Source organism: Neovison vison, chromosome 5 (assembly GCF_020171115.1).
Source record: "Neovison vison isolate M4711 chromosome 5, ASM_NN_V1, whole genome shotgun sequence".
NCBI classification, from domain to species: domain Eukaryota; kingdom Metazoa; phylum Chordata; class Mammalia; order Carnivora; family Mustelidae; genus Neogale; species Neogale vison.
Genome location: NC_058095.1, coordinates 122,326,104 through 122,346,876, shown reverse-complemented (window position 1 = coordinate 122,346,876; position 20,773 = coordinate 122,326,104). Strand labels below are relative to the sequence as shown.

The following is a 20,773-nucleotide window of genomic DNA, read 5'->3' as shown; positions in this document are numbered from 1 at the left end:
TATTATAGAGGGCACGGATTGCATGGAGCACTGGGTGTGGCGAAAGAATAATGAATACTGTTTTTCTGAAAATAAATAAATCAATTTAATTAAAAAAAAGTGCAATTAAAAAAGAAATAAACTGTCCACAGCCAGTCTCTTCAACAAATGGCGTTGGGAAAACTGGGCAGCAACATGCAAAAGAATGAAATTGGACCACTTTCTTACACCATACCCAACTAAATTCAAAATGGATTAAAGACATAAATGTGACATAAAACCATCAAAATCCTAAAGGAGAACACAGGCAGTAACCTCTATGACAATAGCAACTTCTTACTAGAAATGTCTCCTGAGACAAGAACAACAAAGCAAAAATAAACTATTAGAAACAAGACAGGATAGGGAGGGAGACAAACCATAAGTGACTCTTAATCTCATGAAACAAACTGTGGGTTGCTGGGGGGAGGGGGGTTGGGAGAAGGGGGGTAGGGTTATGGACATTGGGGAGGGTATGTGCTTTTGGGTAAATTGGAAGGGGAGGTGAACCATGAGAGACTATGGACTCTGAAAAACAATCTGAGGGGTTTGAAGTGGCGGGGGGGTGGGAGGTTGGGGTACCAGGTGGTGGGTATTATAGAGGGCGCGGCTTGCATGGAGCACTGGGTGTGGTGAAAAAATAATGAATACTGTTTTTCTGAAAATAAATAAATTGGAAAAAAAAGAATTAAAAGCTGTAATAGATCAATATTAAAAAATAAATAAACTATTAGGAATTCAACAAAAATAAGAACTGGTACAATAAAGGAAACAAACAACAAAACTAAAAGTTAGCCTATTGAATGGGAGAAGGTATTTGCTGATGATATATCTGATAGAGGATCAGTATCCAAAATATATAAAGAACTTATACAACTCAACACCCAAAGAAACCAATAACCCAATTTTAAAAGGGCAGAATGTATTTAGAGACATGCTCAAAGATTGTGAGCAAAGACCCTGCAGCCAGCTAGAGTTTGAATTCAGTTTCATCATGACCTTGGGTAATTTACCTAGCCCACAGTGCCTGAGGCTCCTTATCTATAAATTAGGAATAATAATGACAGTACCCCATAGGTTTACTTTTAGGATTAAAATGAGTGAATGTAAGCATTTGGAACATTAACTGGCATGTAATAAGTGCCATAGAAGTGTTGCTATTGTGGGGTACCTGGGTGGCTCAGTAGGTTAAAGACTCTGCCTTTGGCTCAGGTCATGATCCCAGGGTCCTGGGATTGAGTCCCACATCAGGCTCTCTGCTTAGCAGGGAGCCTGCTTCCCCCTCTTTCTCTACTTGTGATTTCTGTCAAATAAGTAAATAAACAAATCTTAAAAAGAAAAAAAAGAAGTGTTGCTGTTGTATTACCATTCATTTTTAAAATGTTTAAATTGTTAATCTACATGTAAGTGTAAATTTTTAATTTTTACATTTAAAATTTTAAAATGTTTAAAAACTATGTGTGTGTGTGTATATATATATATTTTTTTTTTATTATATAACAGCTTAAATTGCCCTTTAACAAAGTAATGTATGAATTCTTCTCCTACCCACTTAAGCCCCCATGTTGCATCACCACTCCCTCATATCAGGGAGATCATATGATAGTTGTCTTTCTCCACTTGACTTATTTCGCTAAGCATGATCCATGAAACAAGATGGGATAGGGAGGGAGACAAGCCATAAGTGACTCTTAATCTCACGAAACAAACTGTGGGTTGCTGGGGGGAGGGGGGTTGGGAGAAGGGGGGTAGGGTTATGGACATTGGGGAAGGTATGTGCTTTTGGGTAAATTGGAAGGGGAGATGAACCATGAGAGACTATGGACTCTGAAAAACAATCTGAGGGGTTTGAAGTGGCGGGGGGGTGGGAGGTTGGGGTACCAGGTGGTGGGTATTATAGAGGGCACAGCTTGCATGGAGCACTGGGTGTGGTGAAAAAATAATGAATACTGTTTTTCTGAAAATAAATAAATTGGAAAATTAAAAAAAAAAGTAATGTATGAAATATTAAATGAAACATTTATATATGACTTTGTTAAATATATATTAATGAAAATTTATTTAAATGAAAATTTATTTATATAATTATAATATAATATACAATATGATATATAAATATTTATATATAAATATATAAATGAAATATTTATATAAATATAATGAAATATATAATTATATATAAATGAAATATATACAAATAATGAAATACTTATATATATATATATTACTTTGTTAAAGGGCAATTTAAGCTGTTATAACACACACACACACACACACACACACACACACACAAAATGGGTAGAAGACATGAATAGACATTTTCCAAAGAATACATACAGATTGCCAACAGACACATGAAAAAATACTCAATATCATTCACCTTCAGGGCAATACAAATCAAACTACAATGCGACATCACCTCAAACCTGGCAGAATGGCTAAAATTAACAACACAAGAAATAACAGGTGAGGATATGGAGAAAGGGGAACTGTCCTGCACAGTTGGTGGAAATGCAAACTGGTACAGCTATTCTGGAAAATAATATGGAGGGTCCTCAAAAACTTAAAAATAGAACTACCCTAAGATCCAGAAATGCACTACTATGTATTTACCTAAAGAATAAGAAAACACTAATTCAAAAGGATACTTCCACCCTGATGTTTATAGGAGCATTATCTACAATGACCAAAGTATGGAGGCAGTCCAAATGTCCAGACTGAAGAATGGATAAAGAGGTGATATTTATACAAAAACAATCCAGAGCTCAGAAAAAAGGTACATCCAGCATTGGTGATTCAACAATGAAAGTCATACTGGAGAAAAGATGGCATGCTTCTCTATTTTGAAGATACATGGGGGACATGGTAAACAATAAAGGTGAAATGAACAGTTCTTCTATCACAGAATCAGTTGCAAAGGAATGTGCATACTTGTGGCCCAGGTATGGGCCTCCAATGCTGGCAGCATCACACGATTCTTTGGTACATTTGTTTAAAAAAAATTAAAAACTATTTTGCTACCCAAAATAATTTTATATGCATATATATTGTGTACACATACACACATACATACACAGTAATATTACTCAGCCATAAAAAAGAATGAAATCTTGTCATTTGTAATAACATGGATGGAGCTAGAGAGTATTATGCCTAATGAAATAAGTCAGAGAGACAAAAACTATATGATTTCACTTGCATGTGGAATTTGGGAAACAAATTAGCAATGGGACATACACTATATGCTCAATGTCTATTAAATGAATAAGTGAGTGATTGAATAAACCATGAAAAACAAATTAGTCTGAATGTTCTTTCCCAGTAACAGCATTTGCTTTCTTTATATGTTTTTCTGCTAAAATCTTTGTCATGCTATTTCTTATGTATTTTTAAAAATGTCTATCTACCAACCAGAAGCTGACCAGATGTTCTAGCATGTAGCACAGATCTTATGAATATAACATATATTTTTATGAACAAATGAATGAGGGGGAAAGAAATAAAGGAATAAAAGTTGATAAAATATTTCATATGCTAGTGTTTATAACAAGTTATCTATTCACTATTATTGATAAAAAGATACCTTTGTCACTTCAACAGCATTTTCTTCTAGTTGGAGATAAGTTCTGGGATTTAGACAGTATCTAAATTTGTGCATTTTGGACCAAATATAATAGAAATTAACAATAATGATATCCATAATCCAGAGAAAAATGTAAATCTTTTTACAGTTTCCAAACTTTTCTGCATATCATTTTTAAAACTACATGTCAAATTGTAACACCATTTTATAAATAAAACAACTTAGTGAATTCCTGATTTTTTTAAGCAGTTTTTCTGGAGTTACTGGATTTAAATAATTTATTAAAAAATTGCCAACATACGCATTTCAATTTTTTTTATTATGTTCAGTTAGCCAGCATATAGTGTATTGTAAGATTTTGCTATAGTGTTCAGTGAATCATTAATTGCATATAACACCCTTGCTCATCTCAACAAGTGCCCTCCTTGATAACCATCACCTGGTCACCCCATTCCCACACCCTTCTTCCTTCCGTAACTTTCAGTTTGTTCCCCAGAGTCCAGAGTCCCTCATAGTTTGTCTCCATCTCTGATTTCTTCCCATTCAGTTTTCCCTCCATTGACCTGTGGTTCTCTGCTCTATTCTTTATGTTCCACATGAGTGAAACCATCAAATGGCGGGTATTCATCCTTTCTGAGGGCTGAGTAATGTTCCATTGTATATATGTACCACATCTTTATCCATTTGTCTGTTGAAGGGCACCTCAGTTCCTTCCACAGTTTGGCTATTGTGGGCACAGTTGCTATGAATACTGGGGTACAGGTACTCTTTCTTTTCACTATATCTGTATCTTTAGGATAAATGGCTAGTAGTGCAATTGCTAGATCATAGTGTAGCTCTATTTTTAACCTCTTGAGGAAACTCCATATAATTTTCATTGTGGCTGTACCAGTTTACATTTCCAACAACCATATAAAAGTTTTCCCCTTTTTCTATATCTTTACCAACATTTGCTGTTTCCTGTCTTATTAATACTAGCCATTCTGACTGGTGTGAGATGGTTATCTCATTGTGGTTTTGATTTGTATTTCCCTGATGGCTAGTGATGATGGACATTTTCTCACATATATGTTAGCCATTAGAATGTCTTCATTTGAGAAGTGTCTGTTCATGTCTTCTGCCCATTTCTTGACTGGATTATTTGGGTTTTGGGTGTTGAGTTTGATAAGTTCTTTATAGATTTTGGTATCAGCCATTTATCCAAAATGTCATTTGAAAATATCTTCCCCCATTCCGTGGATTGCTGCCTAGTTTTGTTGACTGTTTCCTTTGTTGTGCAGAAGCTTTTTATCATACGAAGTCCAGAAGTTCATTTTGCTTTTGTTTCTCTTGCCTTAGAGATGTGTCTTAAAAGAAGTTGCTGTGGCCTATGTCAAAGAGGTTACTACCTGTGTTCTCCTCTAGGATTTTGATGGATTCCTGTCTCAAACTGAGGTCTTTCATCCATTTTGAGTTTATCTTTGTGTATGGTATTAGATAATGGTCTAGTTTCATTCTTTTGCATATGGTTGTCCAGTTTTCCCAGCACCATTTATTGAAGAGACTATTTTTTTTTCATTGGATGTTCTTTCCTGCTTTGTCAAAGATTAGTTGACCATAGAGTTGAGCATCCATTTCTGGAGTCTTTATTCTGTTCCATTGATCTATGTGCCTGTTTTGATGTCAGTACTATACTGTCTTGATGACTATTGCTTTGTAATATAGCTTCAAGTCCGGCGCTGTGATGACCCTGGCTTTGGTTTTCTATTTCAAGGTTTCCCTGGCAATTTGCAGTCTCCTGTGGTTCCATACAAATTTTAGGATTGTTTGTTCCAGCTCTGTGAAAAAATATCTGTGGGTCTATCCAACAAGAAGAGCTAACAATGGTAAGTATCTATGCCCCAACATTGGTGCAGCCAATTATTAAAAACCAATTAAACAAAATAAAGAAACATAGAGATAGTAATATATTAATAGTAGAATTCAACATTCCACTCACAGCAATGGACAGATAATTTAAGGAGAAGATCAAAAAAGAAACAAGACCTTTAAAAGACACATTGGACCAGATGGACTTTGTAGATAAATACAGAACATTCCACCTTAAAACAACAGAATATTCATTCTTCTCGAGTGCACATGGAACTTTCTCCAGAACAGACCATGCACTGGGTCACAAATCAGGTCTCAACTGATAGCAAAAGATTGAGATTATCCCCTGAATATTTTTGAACCACACTGCTGTGAAACTGGAACTCAGCTACAAAAAGAAATTTGGAAGGAACTCAAACACTTGGAAGTTAAAGAGCATCTTGCTAAGGAATGATTGGTTCAACAAGGAAGTTAAAGAAGAAATTAAACAAGTCATGGAAACTAATGAGAATGAAAACACATCGGTTCAAAGCCTATGGGATACTGCAAAGGTGGTCCTAAGAGGGAAATATATAGCTACCCAAGCCTCTCTCAAAAATTAGAAAAATCCCAAATGCACAAGCTAACCTTATACCTAAAGGATCTGGAGAAAAAACAGCAAATAAGACCTAACCAAGTAGAAGAAGAGAAATTAATAAAGATTAGAGCAGCAATCAATGAAATAGAAACTAGAAGAACAGTAAAACATCAATGAAACTAGAAGCTGGTTCTTTGAGAGAATTAATAAGATTGTTATTATTCAGAAGAAAAGTGAAAGGACCCAAATTAATAAAATTATGAATGAAAGAGGAGAGATCATGACTAACACCAAGGAAATAGAAACAATTATCAGAAATTATTACCAGCAACTATATGCCACGCAATTAAGCAATCCAGAAGAAATGGAGGCATTCTTAGAAACTATTAAGACAGAAACAGGAAGAAATAGACAATATGAACAGACCAATAAACAGCAAGGAAATTTAAGCAGTAATCAAAAACCTCCCAAAAAACAAGAGTCCAGGGTGACATGGCTTCCTAGGGGAATTTTTCCAAACTTTTAAGGAAGAAGTAATACCTATCCTACTGAAGCTGTTCCAAAAGATAGAAATAGAAGGAAAATTCCAAACTGCTTCTATGAGGCCAGCATCATCCTGATCAAAAAGGAGAATTACAGGCCAATAACCCTGATGAACATGGATGCCAAAATACTCAACAAGATTCTAGCCAATAGGATCCAACACTACATTAAATAGATATTCACCACAACCAAGTGAGATTTATTCCTGGGATACAAGGGTGATTCAACATTTGCAAGTCAATCAATGAGAAGAGGGGGGAGTGGCAGAGGGAGAGGGAGAAGGAGGCTCCCCACTGAGCAAAGAGCCCAATGCAGGGCTCAATCCCAGGACCCTGGGACAATGACCTGAGCCAAAAGCAGATGCTTAACCAACTGAGACACCCAGATGCCTCCAATCTTGAGGTATATTTAGGTTAAAAATGTGAACATCTGTTTTTTTCTTATTTATGTTTCAGGAAAAAAAAAAAAAAAAGCTTGGTAAATCTCATCAGACAACATTTCAAAGAAACTCACTGGCATCTATGTCCTAAGTAAGGGCTGGAAATCTTGGTCATCTCCACAGTATTTACTCACCTTGTCTAAACCACTTGTGCACAGATTCACACTATGAGGTTTGGAAGTTCCAAACCAAATGGACAGATTGTAGGTCCTGTAGTTAACTTGTATATGTGTGTCTGCAGGCTTCTGAGCACTCAGCTATTTCTGGGCCATTATCACTTTGTCTGGAGGCGTATTTCTTGGCCAGAAGTGACTAAACTACATATTGTCATCTTTAATGAACTTGTTGTTAGTCATTTACCACCCCTTTTTCACTTGCCATTTATATTATCAGAACAAGTATGCTTTGTAAGCCTCATCCAAATTTTATTTTGGGAAGTGCTTTAAAAAGGAAAATTCTTGGCTGAAGCATCATTGGAGTAATGATATATTTTAATCTTTTTATGTGGGGGATGTCTATATTGGAGACTCTCTAAGTTTTTAAGATGAGATCACTGAAATTTCAAATAATCTAGGATTCTGAATGCATCTATGACTTAAAATACATGTTTTCAAGGAAAACAGAGGTGAGATATGTAAGTGCTGGTTGAAATATAGATAAGGGAAAGATTTCATAAGGAAAAAGCTTGTCCTGAAAATTTTAAGATTTGATTATTCACTGTCTCATCTCTTGCTTCATTACTGTAAATGTTAGTATTTTCTATCTCTAGCATTTTTCATCAACACTGGCTTTCACATAAGAAGATTACTTTTGAAGACTTTAATATTGCCAATTTGGTTATAGCCAACTCTAATAAATATAAATTCAAAGTTATGAGCACAGTGTGGTGGTGAAAAAGGCTGTGGTGTCTGAATACTTGATTTTTCTTGGGCTACATCACATGCTAACTTTATGATGTAGAGCAACTTGCTTAGTTCTTCTGTATCTCCATGGCTTCATTTCCTTTTATTTTTTCAAGTTTTTAGTTAAATTCCAGTGAGTTAACATACAGTGTAATATTAGTTTCAGGTGTAGATTTTTTTTTTTCAACTGAGCCACCCAGGGCCTTGTAGAACTTTCTTAAAAACCTTTTTTTTTTTTCAGGTGTAAAATTTAGTGGTTCTTCACTTACATACAACACCCAGTGCTCATCACAAGTGCTTTCTTTAATCCCATCACCCATTTAACACATTCCCCCAACCCCCTGCCTCCCACCTCCCTTCCAGAAACCCTCGGTTTGTTCTCTATGTTTAAAAGCCTCTCTTAATGTTTGCCCCTCTTTTTCCCCCCATGTTCATCTGACATGTTTCTCAAATTCTACATATAAGTGAGCTCATGGTATTTGTCTTTCTCTGACTTATTTTGCTTAGTATAATACTCTCTAGCTCAATCCACATTGTTGCAAATGGCAAGATTTTTTTCTTTTTGATGGCTGAATAACATATATATATATATATACACACACAAATACATACACACACACACATACACACACACACACACACACACACACACACCATTTCTTCTTTATCCACTCATCAGTTGATGGACATCTGGGCTACTTCCATAATTTGGTCATTGTATATAATGCTGCTATAAATACCGGGGTGCATGTGTCCCTTTGAATAAGTATTTTTGTATCATTTGGGCAAATACCAAGTAGTGTAATTGCTGGATCTTAGGGTAATTCTATTTTTAACTTTTTGAGAAAACTCCATACTGATTTTCAGAGTGGCTGTACCAGTTTGCATTTCCACCAACATTGGAAGAGGGTTCCCCTTTCTCCACAACCTCCCCTACACCAGTTGTTTCTTGTGTTGTTAATTTTAGTCATTCTGAGAAATGTGAGGTGATATCTCATTATAATTTTGATTTGTATTTCCCTGATGATAAGTGATGTTGAGCATCTTTCATGTGTCTGTTGGCCATCTGTATGTTTTCTTTGGAAAAATGTCTACTCATGTCCTTTGCCTGTTTTTAATTGGGCTATTGACTTTTTGGGTGTTGAAACTGGTAAGTTCTTCACATATTTTGAATTTAACCCTTTATTAGATATGTCATCTACAAATATCTTCTCCCATTCCAAAGGTTGCCTTTTAGTTTTGTTGATTGTTTCCTTCACTGTGCAGAAGTTTTTATCTGGATGAAGTTCCAATAGTTCAATTTTGCTTTTGTTTCCCTTACCTCAGAAGACATATCTAGTAAAAAGTTGCTATAGCCAATGTCAAAGAAGTTACTGCCTATGCATGGCTTCATTCCCAAACTGTAATGATAGTAACTTAAAACATAGGCTGTTTGGGAGCATCTGGATAGTGCAGTTAGTTGACCATCCAACTGTTGGTTTCAGTTCAGGTCATGATTTTAGGCTCATGAGATCAAGCCCCGTAATGGACTCTGGGCTTGGTGTAGAGCTTGCTTGAGATTCTCTCTCCCTTTTCCTCGTCCCTCCTCAATCTCTCTCTCTCTCTCAAATAAATAAATAAATCTTAAAAAATTAATGGGCTGGTTTGAGGTTAAATGAGATCACGCTATGCTTTGCAAGAGTAAACATTCAAATATCAATATTACTAACAGTACTGCAAATAACTTCAGTGGGTTTCTGCTTCCACTTTTGTCTGTCTACAATCTGTGCTTCTCACAGCAGCAGGAGAAATATGTTTAAGTATTAAAACAAAAATAATGTCACCATTGTGCTTGAACTCTTCAGGAGCTTCCTATACATTTAGAATAAATTCCAAACCCCTTAACAAGGCTTAAAAAGTCATGGTGATCTATCCCCAGACTGCTTTTCTGGACCTGTTTCCTAATGTTAGTGCTCTGGCCACAATGGCCTTCGTGCTTCTATAGCACACCAAAGTCTTCTTTTTTTTTTTAATTAAGCTAAAACAATTAAGTTTTATTTTAATTAGGTTAAACATTTGTTTACAATTATGTCAATTTATTTATTTTCAGAAAAACATTATTCATTATTTTTTACCACACCCAGTGCTCATGCAAGCCGTGCCCTCTATAATACCCACCACCTGGTACAGCACACCAAAGTCTTCTTGACATAGCACTTTGCGTGAGCACTTCTCTTAGAGCACAGGATAGTGCATGGTTCATACTTTATTTTCCTTTGGGCCTCAGTTCTGGTGTTAGCAAAATCTTCTTTAACCATTATATTGTCCTGGATTCTTTTATTTGTAGAATTCAGCCCTAACTAAAATTACCTTATTTATCCATTTACTACTTGTTCTTTCTCTCAGTAAACTAAAAGGCTCACAGTTATAGGGACATTTTCTATCTTATTTTCTATTATCTCCAAAGCCACAACTGTACTTGATAAATATTTGCTTAATGACTATATAATTATAGCTTGGCTCAAAGGTGATACAATTTACGATAATTTGGCCAAAACCCACATTAGAGTAAAAAATCTCTATTGCAGGAAGAAATGATTTGTAGCTTAGGAGTGCTTTATTTCATTTAAATTTTATAATCCCTTTCTGTCGTGGCTATGCAAACCATGGGAGGTTTGTGACTCTTGTTTTTTTAAACCACATACATTCATTTAAGTCTCAAAAATCAAGTTCCAAGTCTAGAATTATGTGAATATTCATAAAGGTTACAAGATGGCAGAATTTTTATGAAGAATAGCCTATATACCATCCAAAAGACTTGACTTCTGACAAGTTTTCCTAAACAAAACTTTCTTCTCCTATATTCTTCTCATCCAGAATCCATACTCTGACTCAATGTTCTCAAGAGATTTTGCAGATTTGCTGCACCTTCCTTTTACTTTTTCTAATCTTAAACACTACTTTAATCAATTATGATATTAGATGAAACAGAGGACACATTCAAAGTTGGATAATGTGAGGAAAGATTAGTAGGGGAATTATTTCCTAAAGAGAAGTGGGTAGGAGGGCTGGTACATATTCTGTTTCTGGGCCTTCACAAACCACTGATCTTAGAGTGACCAGAATTCAGAGTTAAGTGCTTGAAGAGGGTAGCCAGACCACAGATGGCATGAGGGGAATTTACCCATCTGGTTGCCTACTAGCAAGCAGGGAGGCAGGTAATCAACAGCCGATCTCATTTCTCCCAACCTGCAGACATCTTTTGCTGGTGCCTCCCACTGACCCACAAAGGCAGTCCATATGAGTAATTTGTCCCTGCCCTCCTCCAACAGGGAGGATGTTGACAAGGGAGAGCAGACTCTAAGTTATGAAGAGAAGATGGGCAGCACCTCTCTATATAGTTTGTCCTCGCTCTATAGTTTGTGACCCACCCATAACAAATTTGAAAGAATTAAACCCAAACCTAGCAGTTTTGCTACAAAAGTCCTTCCTGAGACCTCTTGTGTGCTCTGAATGCTACATGTGGCCTGTACTTCCACTCTCCACTTCTCAGACTGTCAGTGTCTCCTACTCAGTTTTGTCCATTATGCTGGAACACATGCTAACCTCAACCCAGAGAGAACGAAGCAGCAAGAAGGGCAGTACACCTTAAAGGACCTCTATATTTTCTCTTCTAAACTCTTCACAGAAGTAAACTACTCCTCTTGTTCCCTTTATGTTATCATCTTCTCTCTCCTTTAATCTACCATATCAATATGTTTCCACTAAATCTTCAAACATCCACTACAATTATTTAAAGTTCAGCCTACCACTAAACAAATTACATTATCTTTCTTCAACTTTCCATCCTTTTTCTCTGTCTCCAAAGTCACTGTCATCTGCAGGGTTCCACTCTTTGCTACATTTCTACATGTTGTTTTAGTTTTATCCTAACTCTAAAGAGTCTAAGTCTTCTTAGACTTAGTCTTAAGTCTTAGTCTTCTTAATACCATGACTTCAAATACTTCTATTTAAGATTTTGTACATTGACAATGCCTCTATTTTTACCAAACTAAATAATTATTCCCTCCCATTTGATCCACTTTCAAACCTGTTCTACCTATCTTGGTTATACTTGGCTATCTTTCTTCTAATATCATGGGAGAGAAAAATAATCTCATTATTTATTCTACAAAATCAATTGGTAGGTAAGTCCTCCTACATTTTCTTTCGTACTATCTCTACTATCAACTTATATCAACATCAAGCCTTAATATTTCTTGACTAGACTGCTGAGGCTATCAATTGTACTTTCTTCCCCTTAAAGTCTTCCCTAACCAACCACCCTTCTCAGCACAGGCCAGAACGATCTTATAAAAATCACAGAACTTATAAGGTAATTGCCCTGAGGAGAAATTTTCAGAAATTTTCAGTGCAGTTTCCACTGCATTCTGAATAACTGACTCCAATACTAATGCATATAAGCAATTTCCCAGAGAGCCTTTAGTCATCTAGTTAATGTTTTTTTTTTAATTTAACAAGAAAAATTCCAAAGAATAAAACTTAATTTATCAGTTAAAATGCAAATATTATAAAAATTTTACTAAGTCACTGAGGAAAAAAAACATTTCTTTTGAAATGATTTAGCCTATTATTTTAGTTGTCTTCATGACTCACTTTCTGAATTTTGCTAGATGTGGATGAGGAAGGAAAGCACTAAAATTTACATGGCTTTGTGATAATTTACAATTAAAATATTTACACTCTTGCTGTTAATTAATTTTATCTTTTTTAAAAAACTCCCTATCTATTTAAGTTCATGGAAAGATGCAGCTTTCCAACTAGACCGGGGAATTTAACTATAGAATTAGGTCTTACTTTTTTTGTATTATGGATGATGTTGATTAAAAGGGTAATAGGAAATGACTGTAATTTTGATATTAGTTATATATAATAGAAGTATCCTTATAAGAGCTCTACAGAAAAGAATCTAAGTACTTCATGCAGAATTAACTGTACTTCTAGAAAAAAAATTTACATTATTTCAAAATGAAACATGAGAGTACGACAGTAAAATGTAGTGGGAGATTATATGAAAAGACATTTGAAACAATCTGTGTTAAGGGGAAGGGACTGAGCATCGCATCTAGAGCAGCCCAGGAGGTCACCAGTCAGGAGCAGGCAAAACAGTCTCAGGAAGGAACTCCAGGAGACTAGCTACCACAGAGTCAGGCAGCCAAGGAGAAGCCAAGGAGAACGCATGTTCTGTAGATGCTGGCAGTGAGAACATCACCTCCCTGGAGGGGACCTGGTAGATTAAAGTGCCATTTCTATGTGCGACTTTACCTGACCCCAGGATCTGAGGCATACAAATTTATTAGCTCACTTTATTCTCCAAGCACACTAAGAGCCTGTCCACTAAAAGACAAAGAGACTGGCTGCTGCAGGACTAGCCTAGGGTACAACAAGGACTTGGCTCTGAGCCCCCCAAGTTTTTGCTCACAGAATGTCCAAGAAGCCCTCCAAGAGCCCCTCTGCCCCTCTGCCAGATGTTACCCTGAAGCCAGCTATAGAAACTGCAGAATGAGCACAGCAATGGCCAGTACCATGTCCACCACCAAGATCATCCTGTCAGCACTGGGGACCTGCATACTTATCAACTTGCTACAGCAAAACAAGAGCCAGGCATACTGCCTGCAGGAGGGGGTGGAGAATGATGAGCTAAGACCTTGTGGCAGAGGATCAGCCAATCTAACAGCCAGGTGCACAAGCTTCAGAAGAAGCTGGAGTCACCTTCCACCCCTAGCTGCAAACCCCCCAAGATGAATTCAATTGTGGCACCACCATCCTGGATGCAGGTTATCTGGATGCCAGATGACCAGGACCTACCCCATGCTACAAACTTCTAGTACCTAGAAGAGGTACCCATCTCCCATGTAGTTCAGTCCCTGTAGAAATTCTGGTTTGACACCTTCTACCCTGACACATAAATCATGCACAGGGAGTATAGCTTCATCTACCTGAAGCCCAATACCAACAAGGTGGCCTTAGCACTCAGAACTCAGGTATTGTAGAGATGGAGGGCAAAGTGTACCAGCAGGAGCTGTGCATGGTGTCCCACTCCATCCCCAGGCTATCTTTGTCAAGGAGCCCTATGTAGGTCAGATTACCTGAAAATTCAGACTGAAGTCAAACTTGAACAGTTTCCATGGCAATCACTACACAGCCCATGACTCAGTATCTTCATACGAACTACAAGAAGGTGACATCCTGATGCAAAGTAGAACTTCGTCCTAGGTGGGGCCTGGTCATCTGTGTGTCATGACACTTCAGCTTCTATGTCCATGCTCCACAGCAGTCGTGCGTGTGACCAAGAGCAAGAGTATTGCTACTCAACAGAAATTTATTTTAAAAAAAAGGGGGGGGGAGGGACTCCACACAGATAAATGATTTAAATGTTTTTATTATTAGAATGAAATTTATAATGTATAAAACTAATTACTTACATGTTTATTACTACAAATATTATTTTAAGTTTCTAATCATAATTTAATACTGCTATACAGGTCTTGAAGCAAGAATTTGGCTGATAACCATGTTCATTAGCATTTATGAATAATAAAATCCTTGAAAATTAAGCCTTTTTACCTTCACATAATTGTTCTTAGAATTATTTTATGAATCAAAGAAATACTAATATAATACAGAATCATAATATAAAATTGTATTTTATAGCAACTGTATTTTATAGCAACTGTAAGATCAGAATAACACTAACATACTTTGAACTAGTTGCATTGTGATCAAGAAGACATAATGTAAATCATCATGAATAGTCTGTTTAATGTCAAGATAATATAAAAATGAAGCAATTATTAATCTAAAATAGTCATTCAGACATGAATGTCTAAAAGTATCTGGTGAGGACTAAAATATCTGATGCTCTAATTGCTAGGAAATATATTTTTACCTTATTATTTTGTTACCTGATCCTTCAGCCTACCACTAGAGCATGCTCCATTAGCTAATTAGACTAGTTGAAATAAAAGACTAAATATGATCTTGATTAAGAACATTCAAAAAGGTTTTTAATTTAAAAAAAATAGGAAGTTAAAAAAATTTAGCCATGTTCAGCCAGCTGAAAATAACTGAATGTCAACTGGCCAAAACCTATTGCCAAGTAGATATATATATTTTTTCAGTTTTAGGAGTGTTAATAGTAGGTTTTAGTGTGTTATTAACTTCCAAGCTCAACAATACGCACTCATCAGTATTCTCCTAACCTTTTCAGAATGAATTGCATAGGACTTACTGTGAACTCCAGTGTTAATGTGACCATCTAGAAACAGTGGTCAAATTTCAGTAAGATGGTTTCTCCCATATCACAATATAATATATCAGTGGCAGTAGTGTTTAAAGTTTTTAAAACATTTTCAGATCCTTTATTTTCTTTTTCTAATAAATGAATTTGTGAAATAGGGAAATCAGATATTTTTCTTCCAACTAACTAAAGGAAGAAAATAATTTATAAGGAAGTTAACTGGCTTACTAAAATGCATACATATATATACAGATATATATGCAAAATCAGAAGGCTAGGCTCCTTGACATCCTGTGCTTTTTTGCAGTGAGCAACAAAACCTGATGGGCAGTGAGCACATTCTCTCAAAAAACATTTTATCATCATTGTTACCTCCAGAAACTGCTCCACTGATAGGCTCAAGACAACCCCACTTCTATTTCTGCTAGCATGGTGATACCTAATTAATAGCTAGTCATCTTTCCATTCTTCCCTTTTTTCTTTTCTTTTTTTCAACATAAACCATTCAAACTATGTCCTCTCCTCCTACTCCCCCAAAGGGAGAAAAGAATATCATCAATGGCAATAGGCAGTTGTGGAAGCAACACCTAAAGCCAGCTTCATGCTCAAGAGAGAACACTGAACATCCTCCTTGTGGTCCTTACTTTAAAATAGACATCTTTCATAGATACCTGAACAGCATGACCCTCACCTCTTTTAACAGTCCATTCACAACACTTCAGTGATATCACCTTTCCTAAAAGGATCTCTACCCAGATCTTTCTGTTTCTCTGGAATGATGGTCACAGCAACTCTAATATATTCATCTAGAATGTAGGAAATCCTGGATTGCCTAATAAATGGTTGAATTAGCTCACATAAGTAACAGGATTGCTGATAACACTGCTTAGAGATTTAGGTTCAAATAAACTCACCTTGCCTCCCTACTTTATCTTCATAAATACATCTTAAAGAACACCATGCAAAGGTTAAGAAACATGCTGTTCATAAGCTCAATCAAAAAGGACACAGTGATAACAGGCCTACCACAATAAACAGGGAAAAGTTCAAATAAATAATCTGACCTTACACCTATGAAACTACAAAAAGAACAACAAACAAAACCCAAGATGAGTAGAAGGAAGGAAATAAAGATCAGAGCAGAAATAAATCACATGGATATTTAAAAAATAGAAAAAAAATATCAACGAAATCAAGAGCTGGTTCTTTGAGAAGATAAAATTGATAAACCCTTAGCCAGACACATCAGGATAAAAGGAGAAAGTACTCAAGTAAAAAAAGTCAGAAGTGAAAAAGAAGTAACAACTGACACCAATATAAAGAATTATATAGAATCTAATAGAATTATAATTCTATATATATATAATATATTAATATAAATATATATATTATATATAAAGAATATATAAAGAATTATAAGAGAATACTACAAAAAATTATGCCAACAAATTAGACAATCTAGAACAAATAAATTCCTATAAACAGGAAGAAACAGAAAATCTGAACAGAATGATTACTAGTAATGAAATTAAATTAGTAATCAAAACTACCAAAAAATATAAGTCCAGAACCAGATAAATTTACAGGTGAATTCTACCAAACATTTAAAGACAAATTAATAGGGGTGCCTGGGTTGCTCAGTGGGTTAAGCTTCTGCTTTTGGTTCATGATCATTCAGCTCAGTCGTGATCCCAGGGTCCTGGGATTGAGCCCCACATCTGGCTCTCTGCTCAGCAAGGGGACTGCTTCCTCCTCCCCCTCTGCCTGCTTCTCTGCCTTCTTGTGATTGCTCTCTCTGTGTGTCAAATAAATAAATAAAATCTTTTTTTTTTAAAGACAAATTAATATCCATTCTACTCAATGCATTCAAAAAGCCAAAGAGAAAGAAAAGCTGCCAAATGTACTCTCTAGGGCCAACATTACCTTGAAACCAAAGCCAGATGAAATGCTAAAAGTGTATTTAAGTTAAATACTAAAAGTATATTTAAGATAAATTGAAGTATCTTTACGGACAAATTTGTAAATATCTGGAGCTAATAATGAATAAATGAGTAAATAAATGAGGAATGGGAGACACACAGTAAGCACCTAATAAGGATTAGAACTTACCCCCGTTGGTTTTGTGAATGTATGTGAACGCACAGATGTGCATGCACAGATATAAATGTAGAGTTTAGACAATTTTTTATACTTCCCAAATCACCAATCCCTTCAATTAGCAAGTGGAATATGATAAATCCTTAATTCTGATACAGCTCTGTCTTGCTTGGTATATTAATCCTCTCAACATTTTTGCCCAGATTTTCCTTAGCATAAAATAGCTTGGCAGTACAAGGAAGACTAACGGTGAGACTATAAATTCTGAGACATGCAATTCCAAAAACTGTAAAGAAGACACGGAAAGCAAAAGAAACAAATCTGGTAACTGGAATACAGAATTTCTCTAAGTGGTTCTCAAGTATATTTAACAGAATGTCATTAATGTCAGTGGAAAGGGGAAAATATCCCCAGTGAGTTTAAAGCATATAGTGTAAATTACCTGTCACACATGAATTTTCAAATTACTTTTCTTGTTTTATCATCAAATTTCATCGTTTCCCTATCCTGATTTATAACATATGTATGAATGTTTTAATATTAAAAAGTATCATTTAAAAAAATAGAGAGAGAACCAAATCACTTTTATGTAATATTGACATTTAAGGTGAGAAATGCTGTGTTTGTCTTTAAGGCTTACATAATGCCTGGGACACCAGCATTTGTCTTCATATAGTGAAGTATGTGTCTTCAATAGTGCATTCCTTTGAGAAGGACAGAATTCCATGATATCATATTCTATAAAAGATGTTAAAACCAAGTTTGTCCCAGATTTTCCCACTGCAACAAGTGTAGTGTCTACTAAGTTATTGGGTAAGTTGATATCACAAAATTATATATTTAGACAAGTTTATTGTATGAAAGAAATAAATAGAAACCCATTCTAAGTCATTTAAGAATAGGGAAAACAAGAAAAAGCTAAATGTCATTAATGAAAGTTTAACTTGAAGATTGTACTGCATATAACTATGAAAGGCAGTAAATTATGAGCTGAAGAATAGGGAAATAAAATATTAAAAAACTGCCAGGAAAAACTAAAGTCATTTATTTATTAAAAAAAATATATATATGACAGATGTAGTGAAAAGAAGGGCCATCTGTACCCCAATGTTTATAGCAGCAATGGCCACGGTCGCCAAACTGTGGAAAGAACTAAGATGCCCTTCAACGGACGAATGGATAAGGAAGATGTGTTCCATATACACTATGGAGTATTATGCCTCCATCAGAAAGGATGAATACCCAACTTTTGTAGCAACAGGGACGAGACTGGAGGAGATTATGCTGAGTGAAATAAGTCAAGCAGAGAGAGTCAATTATCATATGGTTTCACTTATTTGTGGAGTATAAGAAATAGCATGGAGGACATGGGGAGTTAGAGAGGAGAAGGGTGTTGGAGGAAATTGGAAGGGGAGGTGAACCATGAGAGAGTATGGACTCTGAAAAACAATCTGAGGGGTTTGAAGTGGTGGGGGGTGGGGGGTCGGGGTACCAGGTGGTGGGTATTATATAGGGCACGGCTTGCATGGAGCACTGGGTGTGGTGCAAAAATAATGAATACTCTTATACTGAAAATAAAAAATAAATTAAAAAAATATATATGTGTGTGTGTGTGTATATATATATGTATGTGTGTGTGTGTGTATATATATTATATATGTATATATGTGGGGGGGTGTAGATAGATAGATTTTAAGCCAAATTTTAAAACTTGATTCAAATTCTAAGATTGTGTGTATGTGTGTGTGTGTGTGTGAGAGAGAGAGAGAGAGAGAATGTAGTCCTCACTTTACATAGTAATGCAAGCCCATAAAGGTAGTCATGCAAACTAAAACAACGCAAAGCAATCTTTATCATTAGTGGGAAGAGTTGCAATTGTTCTGTGACATATAACTTGCTTTGGATTATCTTTTTTTTAATCTTTATATCATTTATTACTTAATGTTTATGTAATCCAAATGTTTCACATTTCATTTCCCTTTATTTTTTTTTCACTGCTACCTTTCTTTTTATTTTTATTTTATTTTTTTTTCCAATTTATTTATTTTCAGAAAAACAGTATTCATTATTTTTTCAACACACCCAGTGCTCCATGCAAGCTGTGCCCTCTATAATACCCACCACCTGGTACCCCACCCTCCCACCCTCCCGCCACTTCAAACCCCTCAGATTGTTTTTCTGGATTATCTTTTTCAAAGAGTTTTGTATAGCAAGAAGCTTTGGAAGGCAATATTTGCTGGAGATTTATTTACTTTCCAATTTAATAAAAATAAGCACTCAACTCTGGAGCAGCTACACTTAACAGGGTGTAATACATAAGGCCCCTCTCTCAGATCAGACTTCCTAAACTCAAGGTTCTTCTATAACATACTCCACTGTGTATACAGGCATCACCTGGCTCTCCTCTAGTTGCCTTATGGTAACTGGGGCTTACAATTCAACAGAGAGAAAGAGAGATTGAGTATGATCATGGGGAGCAAGAGGGAGTTGTCACAGGGAGCCCAATGTGGGGCTTGAGCGCAGACCTTGAGATCATGACCTGAGGCAAAGGTGGCCACTTAACTGACTGAGCCACCCAGGCACCCCAGAACTGGGGCTTAGACAAGCAATACCACAATGTTACTCTGGCTGCTATTGTTATAAGTGACATATTGTTTCTGCCACCTACCCAGGAGTGTCCTGTCTTCTGTCAGTATTTATTAAACTATGGCAAGCTAAATTTTCCAAGGACGTCATGAATAGGTCAAGAATTCTATCATTTCTATTTTTCAAAATTATTAAGATTTAGAAAGCAGTTACCAAAAAAGAGTTTATACATTAAAAAGGAGAACATTTTTGTATTATTTTCACACAATTGTAGAAGCAATAAATATTAATTGGAATTTAACTAAATTCAAAAAATTATACTTTGAACTAGTAATTAAAAAAAATAAAGCAGCCTTATTCCCCTCCCTGAAACAGCTAAAAATGAAGGGCAATCAGAATGAGACCCAGCCAAATACTAGACTTAATATAAACCTAACCTAAAATAAAGTCACTGTGCTCTGTAGACGACCTCACATTTGAGTTGGCAGGCATGCCTAAACTTATTAGTTTCATAATTTCATAGTTTTGTATAAATTGGGATTTAAAAAATGTTAACATCTTTGTGTTCTTATTTGTAGTTAATAATATTGATAATAGTTTATTTTAGGATATCTTAAAAATTACGAAATACACAAAAATAGAAATCAAGCACAATTCCATCATGCAAAGAAGTATTTGTTTCCCTTTTTTTACTCATTACAAAAGCAATACATTTGGTCATAGAAAAATGAGCCTCTACAGATAAGTCAAAAGATGAAATAAATTTAAAATCTCCCACAAACACACCTCTTAAGAAATGAATACAGTTAATACTTTCATAAACTTATATCCACACATTTTTCTATGCATATAGATTAATATCAATATTCTGCTTAGTAACTTGAATTCTTCACATAAT

General features: G+C 35.6%; 1 non-coding gene and 1 pseudogene across 1 annotated transcript; one reads left to right on the top strand and one right to left on the bottom strand.

Moving 5' to 3' along the window:
- The first annotated feature begins 13,142 nt into the window (after positions 1–13,142).
- The window catches only part of LOC122907455, an 84,762-nt pseudogene continuing 77,131 nt past the window's right edge, over positions 13,143–20,773 (top strand).
- LOC122907954 lies at positions 15,693–15,899 on the bottom strand. Its single transcript, XR_006384808.1, has one exon. It is a non-coding gene; the product is annotated as a small nucleolar RNA U3 (small nucleolar RNA).